This window comes from Colobus angolensis, unplaced genomic scaffold (assembly GCF_000951035.1).
Source record: "Colobus angolensis palliatus isolate OR3802 unplaced genomic scaffold, Cang.pa_1.0 Scaffold166, whole genome shotgun sequence".
Classification (NCBI taxonomy): Eukaryota; Metazoa; Chordata; class Mammalia; order Primates; family Cercopithecidae; genus Colobus; species Colobus angolensis.
Genome location: NW_012114777.1, coordinates 892,797 through 904,804, shown reverse-complemented (window position 1 = coordinate 904,804; position 12,008 = coordinate 892,797).

Genomic DNA, 12,008 nt, shown 5'->3' with positions numbered 1-12,008 from the left:
GCAATCATATGTTTATAGCAGCACTATTCACAATAGCAGATGCATACAATCAACCCAGGTGTCCATTAACAGTGGATTGGATAAAGAAACTGTGGTACCTATACACCATGCAATACTACGCAGCCATAAAAAAGAGCAAAGTCATGTACTTTGCAGCTGGAGGCCATTATTTTAAGCAAATTAATGCAGAAACAGAAAACCAAATACTTCATGTTCTCACTTATAAGTGAGAGCTAAACATAATTTACATATGGACACAAAAATGGGAATAATAAACACTGGGGATTCCAAAAAGGGGGAGGCAAAGAAGGTGTAAGGGTTGAAAAACTATCAGGTACTATGTTAGCTATTTTGCAACAGAATCATTTAGAAGCCCAAACCTCAGCATTAGGCAATATACCTACATAACTAACATGTACATGTAACTCCTGAGTCTAAAATTTAAAAAATAAAATTTATGCAAGAGAAAATAGAGAACTTGAATCAACCAATGTGAATAAAATGAGTGAAAATAATGATCAAAGTACCTCTCTCTCAAAAGCCTACAAGCCCATGCAGTAAAGTTTGCCAAATTTTTTATGTACAAATTTAGTAAATTTGTACCAATTCCAGTTTCATACAAGTTACATCACAAAGTTGAAAAATCATATTTATAAGTTTAGAAACCCTTGGAAAATTTGGAATGGGAGGAAACTTTCTTCATTTGATAAAGTTTATATAGCAAAAGACCTATAATACACTTTAAACTTAATTAATAAGCTTTATGCACATTTCTTTTAAAAACAATAACCAGATATATATGCTCACTATTATCACTAGTGAAAAGCCTAACCAATATTGAAAGGAAAGTGAAATAAGAGGTGTAAAGATTGAGCCAGGCACGGTGGCTCATGCCTGCAATCCCAGCACTTTGGGAAGCCAAGGCGGGCAGATCACCTGAGGTCAGGAGTTTGAGACTAGCCTGGCCAACATGGAGAAACCCCATCTCTACTAAAAATACAAAATTTGCCAGGCGTCGTGGTGCATGCCTGTAATCTCAGCTACTTGGGAGGCTGAGGCAGGAGAATCCCTTGAACCCAGATCACGCCATTGAACTCCAGCCTGGGCAACAAGAGTGAAACTCCATCTCAAAACAAACAAAACAAAATGAAACAAAACAAAACAAAATGAAAAGAGAGATGTAAAGATTGGAGGTGATGCAGATGATATGATCACCTACCTAGAAAACCCGACATATTCAACAGATAAACTATCAGAACTAATGAAAAATCAGCAACTTTCTCGGACATGAGAACAGCCTATAAAAATCAAAAGCATTTCTCTAATAAGTAATAATCAACTTGAAAAAAATTTGTTAATAAGATTGTACTCACAACAGCAGCAAAAACTGTAATGACATCTAGGAATTAACCAAGAATGCACAAGACCTCTATGGAGAAAAAATTTAAAATTATTAAAAGACATTAAAAACCATTCAAATAAATTATCACTCTATATTTTTGCATAGGATCAGGGGGTGATTTAATATCATAAAGATGTCAAATCTTCTTGAAAGAACCCGTACATATGTTCAATACCACTAAACCCTAGATTTTTAAGTGAACTTTTATACATGTAAAAATTATATGATGGAATTAAAGTCTAAAGTCCATTTAACTCAATCTTAAAAACAATGCCTTTACTACTAGACATTAATGAAACTACAAAGCTCTACTTAGAAAAAACCATTAGTACTGGTGCAAGGACAGACAAGACCAATGGAACAAAATAGTGAGTCCAGAGATAGACTCACGTAGATATAACAACTTAAACTATGATGAAGGAGGAATAATGAGGAACAAAGAGATAGGCTCAACATGCGGAGAATATAAAAAATAGATTAGTACTCAATGCCACATATAAAGGTGGAATCTAGATGGATTAAAAGCCTACATGAAAAATAAATTAATAGCAGAAAATATATTATTATAACCTATGGGCAGAGAGGAACTTCTCTTTTTTTTGAGATGGAGTGTCACTCTTGTTGCCCAGGTTGGAGTGCAATGGCATGATCTTTTTTTTAGATGGAGTCTTGCTCTGTTCTCTGTTGCCCAGGCTGAAGTGCAGTGGCACAGTCTCAGCTCACTGCAACCTCCACTTCCCAGATTCAAGTGATTCTCCTGCCTCAGCCTCCCGAGTAGCTGGGATTACAGGCATGTGCCACCATGCTCGGCTAATTTTGTATTTTTAGTAGAGTTGGAGTTTCTCCATGTTGGTCAGGCCGGTCTTGAACTCCCGACTTCAGGTGATCTGCCTGCCTCGGCCTCCCAAAGAGGGAGGAACTTCTTAATCAAAACTTAAAAAACAAACTAGTGGCTTGTTTCCATCAAAACTACAGAATTAATAAGATGGTAAGCTGGGAGAAGATATTTGCTGTATGTAATATCAGACGAGATGGGGCGCATTCAGGGTGGTATGGTCATAGGTGGCTGCATGTAATATCAATAAGTAGTTAGTGCCTGGCGTAGAGAAGGAACTGCAAACGAACAATCCCAGCAGACAAAAAGGGAAAGAATATGAACTGGCAGTTTACAGAAGAGGAATCACCAAGGGCTAATAAGCATATCAGAGATGCTAAAAAATTAGAGAAATGTTAATTTATTTAAACAATGATATGACTTGTACCATTATTAGACAGAGTAATACTGAAAACCAGAATAATGGCAAGTGTGGGGTTTCAGGTCCCCTCCCACACCCTGGACCCAGCCTGTACAGTTCATCCTCATTATTCATGAATTTCATATTTGTGAATTTGCCTACTTGCTAAAATTTATCTGTAACTCCCAAATCAACACTTGTGGTGCTTTCATGGTCATTTGTGGACATGCTAAAAGCAACTAAAAATTTGAGTCTCCCAACATGCATGTTTTTAGCTGAGGTTGAACAAGGTTGAACATTATTATGCTTTCTTGTTTGTGCTCCCATACTGTAAAACAACTGTCCTTTTTACAATCTATTTAGTATCACATTTTTTGCATTTTTTTAATGTTTGTTTGGTGAGTTTGGTGTTTAAAATGGCCTCCAAGTGAAGTGCTGTCTAATATTCCTAAGCCAAGAGGCTGTGATGTGCCTTGTGGAGAAGATATGTGTGTTACATCAGCTTCCTTCAGGAATGAGTTACAGTATTGTTGGCATGGGTTCAATGTTAACGAATCAACTATACATATATATGTGTGCATGTGTGTGTGTGTACATATATACATATATATATAATATAAAATAAGGTATCTTTAATTAAAAACACACATAAAACAAGGTTGAGTACTGATGGGTTCACAAAAGTATCACCAGAGGCTTTTCGGAACCTAAACTTGTATTTCATCTTGGGAGCAATGGTTCAGTATTCACAAATTCAGGGTTTGTACAATTTTCTAGAACAGAACTACTGTGAATAATGAGAACCAGTTATGTGATAGCTATAGCCCTTGCTCTTCAGATGTCCAACTCCCTCTACTATTCTTTAAGCAATGATTAGTAATCCGATTATTCAGTGACTCCACTCAGTGGGACAGGTCAGCAGACAGTTGCCTTTTCTTCTCACTCTTGTGTTCTGCCAGAGCTCCCTTTCCCAACTTTTAACAGCATGATTAGCAGATCTCATGGTTTTCAGTCATTTTTAATCTCATTTTTGGAGATTTTTAAAGTCGAATCCACTCTAAATTAAAGCCTCTTTAAGATCTGTCCTGGAGAGGGTGGGTGGGGAGGCACGATCTACTTTTTCTCTTCTTACATCTTGTTCTGTTGATGCTTTCCATGAACACTTCAGTGGTGAGGAGAAAACAAACGGGCAGGAATAAAGTCATAAGAACGGTGGGATGGGTGCTGATGTGATGCAGTTGTCAATATCTGCAATAACAGGTGTTCAAATGCTCTCTCTCTCGGGGGCTTGATTTTGGCAGTCTTGGGAAGCCCTGCCCCTTTATGCCACCATTCTCCAATGAGGTAAGATTTCTCATTGAGCCGCATATACATCCCAGCTCCTGTACACCAGTAGTAAATGTTTACAAATTCTTTGTCCAGGGGGTCTCTTTTTCCTGGCTGGCAACCCTCTTTGCTTCAAGGAGGCTTAAACATCCATTTGTGCTTCTTGATCCACCACATTACATTTCTGCTTGACCAACTGCTGAATCGTTTCCCAGGATCCTGCCATACTGAGAAGCTCTAGTCAGTCTCCTGGAGTCAGAATTCTTGAATCAAGAGGCAAGAACCTTTTTCATGCAGGCCTGAAACCCCTGTGGACACATGTCAAGTCCTCTCAATAGCATTTCTACCCAAAGGCTGCCTATGATCCTGGCAGCATAGCAGGCCTCCAGCTGGACCATGAAATTCTAAATTCCCTATCTTCATGGACATCTCCTAGTTTGCCACCAATAACCTGTTTGGAGAACATGCCATCAGACATGATGGGGAAGGACAGTGCAGGGAGTGGTGGGGAGGAGAAATGTAAAGTGCTTTCTGATCTGAGGGACTCACACTTCAAAGTGCCTCTTCATTCAAGCTCCTTTTAAAACTCCAGTTTTCTTTTGTGGTTATTGAGAACAGTAGTTGCTGAACTGCTTTGCTATCTTTGATTATCCTTCTAATTTCCACAGGATCAGTAGTGATGACTCCTTTTTCATTTCTGAGATTGGTAATTTGTGTCTTCCTTTTTTTTCTTTAATCTGGCTAGAGGACAGTCAATTTTGTTGATCTCTTTTTCTGCCTTCTCTGGTTTTAATTGAGCATTTTATATGATATAATTTTATCACTTAGCATTTCATTGATTTTAAAAAATTGTTTTCCTATTTTCAGTTTTATTGATTTCTGTTATAATTTGTATTATTTCTTTTTTTTTTCCTGTTTGCTTTAGGCTTCAATGGCTCTCTTTATATGGTTTCTTAAGGTGGAGGCTTAGGTTATTGGTTTGTGAGCTTTCTTCTTTTCTATTCAATACATTTAATGAGATAAGTTTCCTTTTAAGCACTACTTTTCTTGGATTCCATACATTTTGGTAAGCTGTATTTCCATTTTTATTTAGTTTGAAATATTTTTAAGTTTCTTTTGAGAGGTCTTTGGTCCATGGGTTATTTAGAAGTGTGTTGCTAACTTCCAAATATTTAGGGTCGTTCCAGCTATTTTTCTGTTATTTGTTTCTAGTCTAATTCTACTGTAGTCAGGATTTGGTGTCTGCCATTAATTTTGGAAAGTTCTCAGCTATAATCACTTTAAGTATTTCTTCTGCTTCCTTCTGCCTTACTTTATCTTTTGATATTCTAATCTCACATCTGACACAGCTTTTGAAGTACAGTTCTTAGATGCTCTGTTCTGCTTCTTTTTTTTAAAAAAAAATTTCATTATGTGTTTCTCTTATGTTTCACACTGGGAAATTTCTATTGACCTGTCTTCACTCTCTCTGAGTTTAAAATTTTTCCTCAGATGTATCTAGTCTACTGAGAATACCATCAAAGGTATTCTTCATTTTTGTTATGACATTTTCGATTTCTAGCATTTTCTTTCGTTTTTTTCTTAGCATTGCCATTGCCCTGTTTTCATTATCCATATGCTTGTGCATATTATTTGCTTTTTCCATTAGAGTCCTTAAAATATGAACCATAGTTATTTTAAATTCCCTGTCTGATAAATCAAACATTTGTGTCATATCTGAGTTTGGTTCTGATAATTTATCTCTTGAGACTATACTTTTTATTGGTTTTGGTAGGCTTTGTAACTTTTTCTTGAAAGCTGAACGTGTTTTATTGGGTTATAGGAACTGGGGTAAATAGGCCCTTGGTGTGGGGATTTATGTTAATCTGGCTAGGAGTTGGGCGATATTTAATGTTTGCTGTAGCTTTAAATGCCAGAGGCTTCACATTCCTCTTGGGTGCTTGTTTGTGTCTCCTGTGTTATGTTTGGGTTTCCGTAAGTGTTTCTTTTCAGAGAAAGTCTATGTCTTGTAGCTTTTTCAGCTGTGATTCACCGTTATACTGGAGCTCTGTTGGTGCAGAGGCTAGGTGCAGGGGGAGGGATAGTACTGTATTATCTTTTGTTTAAACCTTAGCCTTCGAGGCCCTGCTTCTCAGAGCTGACGTTCACAAGTGTTTGCCCAGGTGTATAGCTTTTCCCATTTCCTCTTCCTTCCCTGAAGGCCTGGCCCGTTTTGAATCTTGTTTCCCCTTAGGTGAGACAACAGGGCTGGAGAGAGAGAGCAGAAAGGAATACCCTTCCTGCAGCTGGGCTAAGGCTGGCAGACTCCTTTCTCCTGGAGGGGTAAGCCTTTGCATGGGGAAGGTTCTGGTCCTATTTTACAGTGATTACTCCATTCCAGAGCCAGGAGGGGATCTTTCTCAGAGCTTCCCTGTGAGAACCTGCTGGAATTCCTGGATGTGAAGCCCACATTTGTGTGGATGGCCTACTAAGACTCTGATCCTCAAGAACTTCTCACTCTTATGCTAATTCACACTCCTCCAGCAATTTGTTGAAATTTTCATGTCAAGACTCCCACCAGTCAAGAGCTCCAGGCAGCTTCTGCTCCAGATGAGCAGATCTTGGCTGTGTCTTTCTGAATGAGCCTGTTTCCCCAGAGTTTTTTGGTTGGCAGTTTGTCCTATGGCCTCTATTCTCTGATTGATCCAAGAAAAGTGATTTATTTTCCATTTATCCAGCTTTTTATTATTGTAAGGAAAGGAGTGGGACTTTCAAGTCCCTTGCATGTTGGAAATGAAATCTGAAGTCTGGTTTTGATATGTTTTTTACAAGCTCTGTAGCAGGACAAGTCACAGACAAAATCCCTCAGACACCGAGTTAAAGAAGAAAGTAGTTTATTCGGCCGGCAGCATCAGCAAGAATCCTGTCTCAAGAGGCAAGTTCCCCGAGTGAGCAATTCCTGTCCCTTTTAAGGGCTCACAACTCTAAGGGGGTCTGCTTGAGAGGGTCGTGATCAATTGAGCAAGCAGGGGGTACGTGAGTGGGGGCTGCATGCACCGGTAATTAGAACGGAACAGAATAGGACAAGGATTTTCACAGTGCTTTTCTGTACAACATCTGTAATCTATAGATAACATAACCAATTAGGTCAGGGATCGATCTTTAACTACCAGGCCCAGGGTGTGGTCCAGGGTCTGCTTGTGGATTTCATTTCTGCCTTTTAGTTTTTACTTCTTCTTTCTTTGGAGGCAGAAATTGGGCATAAGACAATATGAGGGGTGGTTTCCTCCCTTAGCTCTACACAGATAAGTAACCCAAAAAGTGACTGAAGCAAACCTCAATCGATTTAGAAATTTATTCTGTCCAGGTTGAGAATGCAACCAGGAAAAAGAAACACACACAGCACAATCTGTGTCCTGGGCTTTTTCCAAAGAGGGTTTGAGGACTTCAATATTTAAAGGGGAAAGAGTGAGCAGGAGGGGAAGGAGGAAAGGAAAAAAGAGGAGGTGGGTGGGCAATGATGCCAATGATGGCTTTCTTGTGAGGCTCTGATTAGCACTCAAAGGATCTACAGTTTACATGTGAAAAGAACAGAGTTGGGGGGGATGTCAATTACACATTCGTCTTGCACTCAGTAAATCTATATTTTAGGTTAGATAAAGTAATAATGTGAAATCACAGCTGTTTGGGAACAAAAGAAAGGCGGTTTTTGCATGACTCAGTTACCTAGCTTAACTGTCCTTTTGGCAGAGTTTGGGGTCCTCAGATTTTTATTGTCCTTTCACAGATATGTCTAGGACCCTTTTTTTTTTTTTTTTTTTTTTCAGACAGAGTTTTGCTCTGTCACCCAGGCTGGAGTGCAGTGGTGTGATTTTGGCTCACTGCAACCTCCGTCTCCCGGGTTCAGGTGATTCTCTTGCCTCAGCCTCCTGAGTAGCTGGGATTATAGGCGCATGCCACCATGCCTGGCTAACTTTTGTATTTTTAGTACAGACAGGGTTTCACCATGTTGGTCAGGCTGGTCTCAAACTCCTGACCTCATGATCCACCTGCCTTGGCCTCCCAAAGTGCTGGGATTACAGGCGTGAGCCATCGTGCCCAGCCAGGACCTTTTTTTAAGAACATAAAGTACTTACCATCCATATTCTTTCTCAGCTTTGTGGCTTCAGCCAAAATTTCAAGACATCAAAAAAGTTCGATTTGACATCCCATAACCTATATTTATATATCTATTATGTAACACGTGGTAAAGTGACTGAAACATAACAGGCACTCACTACATATTTTTGAATGGGAAAATAAAGAGAGGAAAAGAGACAGGGCAGTGAGAAGAGAGCAGGTGAGCAAGAAATGGAGATAAAATAGGAAGCATAAGGGCAAAGAGGGCCAAGATTCAAAATTTATCATAAATTATTTCAACATAAATGGCCTACATAGTATATGTTGAATAGCAGCATGAGCAGAAGTTCAAAGTGAGGCATTACATTTTCTTTTTTTTAAAAAAAGTACTAAAAAAAGAGTGAGGCCAGCAATTTTCTATTAAAAAGAATTAAAATCCATAGCTTTAAGCAATTGTACTTCCCACAGTGAAATATCAAAATATTTTAACATATAGAGGGAAAAAGTGAATAAGATATATGAATATTAATATAAAGAGATTTCAAATGATACCAGAAGTTCTAAGTCAGAGTTTAGATAGGGGACACAGTAGATACTGATGTCTGTTGAGCATTAGCATGTGTCAAACCCTGCATTTGGCATTTTACAATTGTCGACTCATTTAATCCTTGGGACAGTCATATGAAGAACTGCAGCCATTTACAGATGTGGGAAAAGGGTCTCGGAAAGTTCAAATCACTTGACTTCAATCAGTTTAAACAGTTGCATAGCTAAACTGATTGATCTGAATCCACATCTGTGACTTGAGAGAGCCATGTCCAGGATTACTAATGCCTGCTTTCCTACTCTTAGAAATTTTCAGTCATTTGACGGAATTATGGCTACTGTCCTAGAAACTGCAATCACCCATCTCCCTTGCATCCTTGCATCTCAAATAATAGTATTTGAGGGGAGTGCTGTGTGAGCTTCTAGAAATAGTCTTTGTATTATGTTTTTTTTAATGTGAGTCTGCTTTCTAGGGAATAGAAATATTCTTAAAAGGCAAATCGGTGCCTTGATTGCTTTCGACTTTATCCCTTCCTAGTTCTGCCATTCTCTTGACTCTAAAGATGATGGTCACATTCTTGGGATGGCAGAGCGAGGGGCTGTCAGTAGCCTGGGTTCCTGCTTCTTAGAGCAGAACCAACATAGAAGACATGGTTTGTCTTCCTCTGGACTTTCACCTGAGAAGAGCAGACTTTCATAGCTCTTACATGGCTGTTTACTTGGGGCCACAGTTATAGCGAATATAGAACTTAGTACCCTGCAGGAGGTGCTCCACATAATGGAAATGGAAATATGTGGTATAATGAAGGTTGTGTTGTTAGGTGAGAGGTGGTAAGTGTTCAGAATCTTCCAGATTCTGCAGAAATCTGGGCACACTTGTTTGGCAGTACGAACATTTGGTTCAAATGGATCCTACTCTGCCCTGGAAAATGTATTACCTGCTGAGTATGACTGTAGCATGAGGGGAAAAGGTAAGAGAAATTCAGAATTTTTCTGTGGCGTGGGTGCTCTGCAGCTTTTTAGCAGAGACTCACAGAAGGGAGCTCAGGCTGGAGAGCACAGTGTGCAAGCAGAGGAGGGAAGGAAGCCAGCCCTCTCTACCTCCAAGCCTAGCTAACTGAGAGCATGGCAATTTGGAGCCTTGGAGGGTTGAAACAGCCAACACCATCTGTGCCTGATGGGAGCCCTCAGAAGTGTAGATGCCAGACAATGGCCTTAGGGGAAGAAATACTGTGGTCCTAAGCTTTTCCCCAGCACCTTCCGTTAAGGATTGAATGCCAGACCTGGGATCCAGCCAGCAATAAACATCACACCATGGGTGTGGCCTTTCCCTTAAACCTTTCCCACCACATCCACCAAACAGAGACAGAGGCAGGCATGGGCAGAGCACAGGTGCCAGTTACAGAGCAGCGTTCAGGCTTAAAGCTTCATCCAAGCAAGATCTGTGGCAGTGGTTTAAATGGCCAATGAGGGGGATGAAATAAATACACAAGAAGCCAACTGAGCTATTGGAGGCAATTGTATTGCAAAAGTGAAGACAGCCTTGACACAGGCTATAATTCTTCCTCCCTCTAGTTTAAAACTATACAATCTATGTAGCCTTGAGAGACAATATAGTCCACAAAGCTCACCTCAGCTGTGGGGAAAATGTTAAACAACAAAGAACCCTCTAGATTCATGGAGGGCAATGGTCAAGATGGCATATCACAGAGTAGAAGCAGACAGGGCTGCCTGAGAAAGGAAGCACTGTGATTCCTGCCCAGCAAAATCCCATCACTGTGGACCATCACTGTGTTTCTTCTGCCCACTTCCTGGTTTTGAATGGAAAGTCTCCTGGCTTCCCCTCATTCTACTCCTCTCCCTCTTCCTTCCCCCTCCCTTCTCCTCTCCCTCCCCTTTCCCTCTTCTCTTCTCCCCTTTCCTTGAATCCCCTCCTCTCTTCTCCTCTTTTCCTTCCCCTCCCCTTCTCTTTTCTCTTTTTTTTTACCCCTCTCCTCCCCTTTCTTCCCCTCCCTTTCACTCCTCCCATCTCCTTTCCTTCTCATTTCTGACTCATGGCTATCCTGCTTCTCATGCACCACTGTATGTAGAGTGAGATGGGGGTGAATCACTCACCTTGTCTCTTCTTGGTCATTTGGCCATGAGGAGTCATGAGGATCTGATAGAGGGTGCTGCCTAGCCCATAGGTTCCGGACTTCTTGTGACCTGCAGTGACTGGGCAGATCTTTACAGTGGAGAGGGTCTGTGGGTTCTATCTGATTAGAAGAGAATACATAAATATATGTGAAAGACTGTGGCAGAAACTGTAAGTTAACATCCAACATCTGGATCTTATCTTTTCTTATCTTCTTCTTATCTTTTCCCATAGTAATAGGACCCCTATTACTATAGCCCCTATGTTTAGGTGGCTCAGGGTGGTGCAAAATCAATACCATATTTCTCAGCATCCTTTGAGGGCTGCTTTAGTCATGTGATGAATTTTGACTACAAGTGTGCACCACCACATCTGGCTAATCTTTAAATTTTTTGTAGAGACAGGGTCTTGCTATGTTGCCCAGGCTGGTCTTGAATTCCTGGCCTCAAGCTATCCTCCTGCCTTGGCCTCCCAAAGAGCTGGAATTACATGCGTGAGCCCTGCTCCCAGTCCAACCTGGTTCATGAGCCTGGAATGTTGAAGGTGCCTAGTACCAGACATGTTCGTCCCAGAGCTGCTCTGCACAGGACTTCTGGCTTCACAACAGTTTTTGTCTGGTGGCCCAGATTCTCAGTCATGTTTTTCTCAAGTGCTGACTCTTGGAGGTTGGAATTAGTTTCTTTCAGGCATTCTCAATTCACTCTGCCTCCAAGATTTTAAATGATTTCATCTGATGAACTGTGACCATCTCAGCGTGAGGACTCTAAGGAGTATAAATGTCATTTGTGGTCTGGTTTCTTTTTCTATCTTGGCATCTGTTATGGACTGCATGTCTGTGTTCCCCCAAAATTTATGAGGAATGATATGGGAATTTGGGAGGTAATTAGGGTTAGATGAGGTCAAGAAAGTAGAGCCCTTATGATGGAACTGGTCTCCTTAGAAGAAGAAGAAATAACTCCACCACCCTTGCCCTCCTCTCCCTTCCCTTCCCCTCCCCTCCCCTCCTCTCCCTTCCCCTTCCCTCCTTCCCTCCCACCCTCTCTCTCTCTCTCTCTCTCTCTCCACAAGCCAGCAAGAGAGCCCTCACCAGAAAATGAATCAGCTGCCACCTTGATCTTGGACTCCCAGCTTCCAGAATTATGAGAATTAAATTTCTGTTGTTTAAAGTACCCAATTTGTGGCATTTTGTTATGGTGGCCCCAGTGGACTAAGACAGCATCACAATGTAAAACCACACACACACACACACACACACACACACACACAC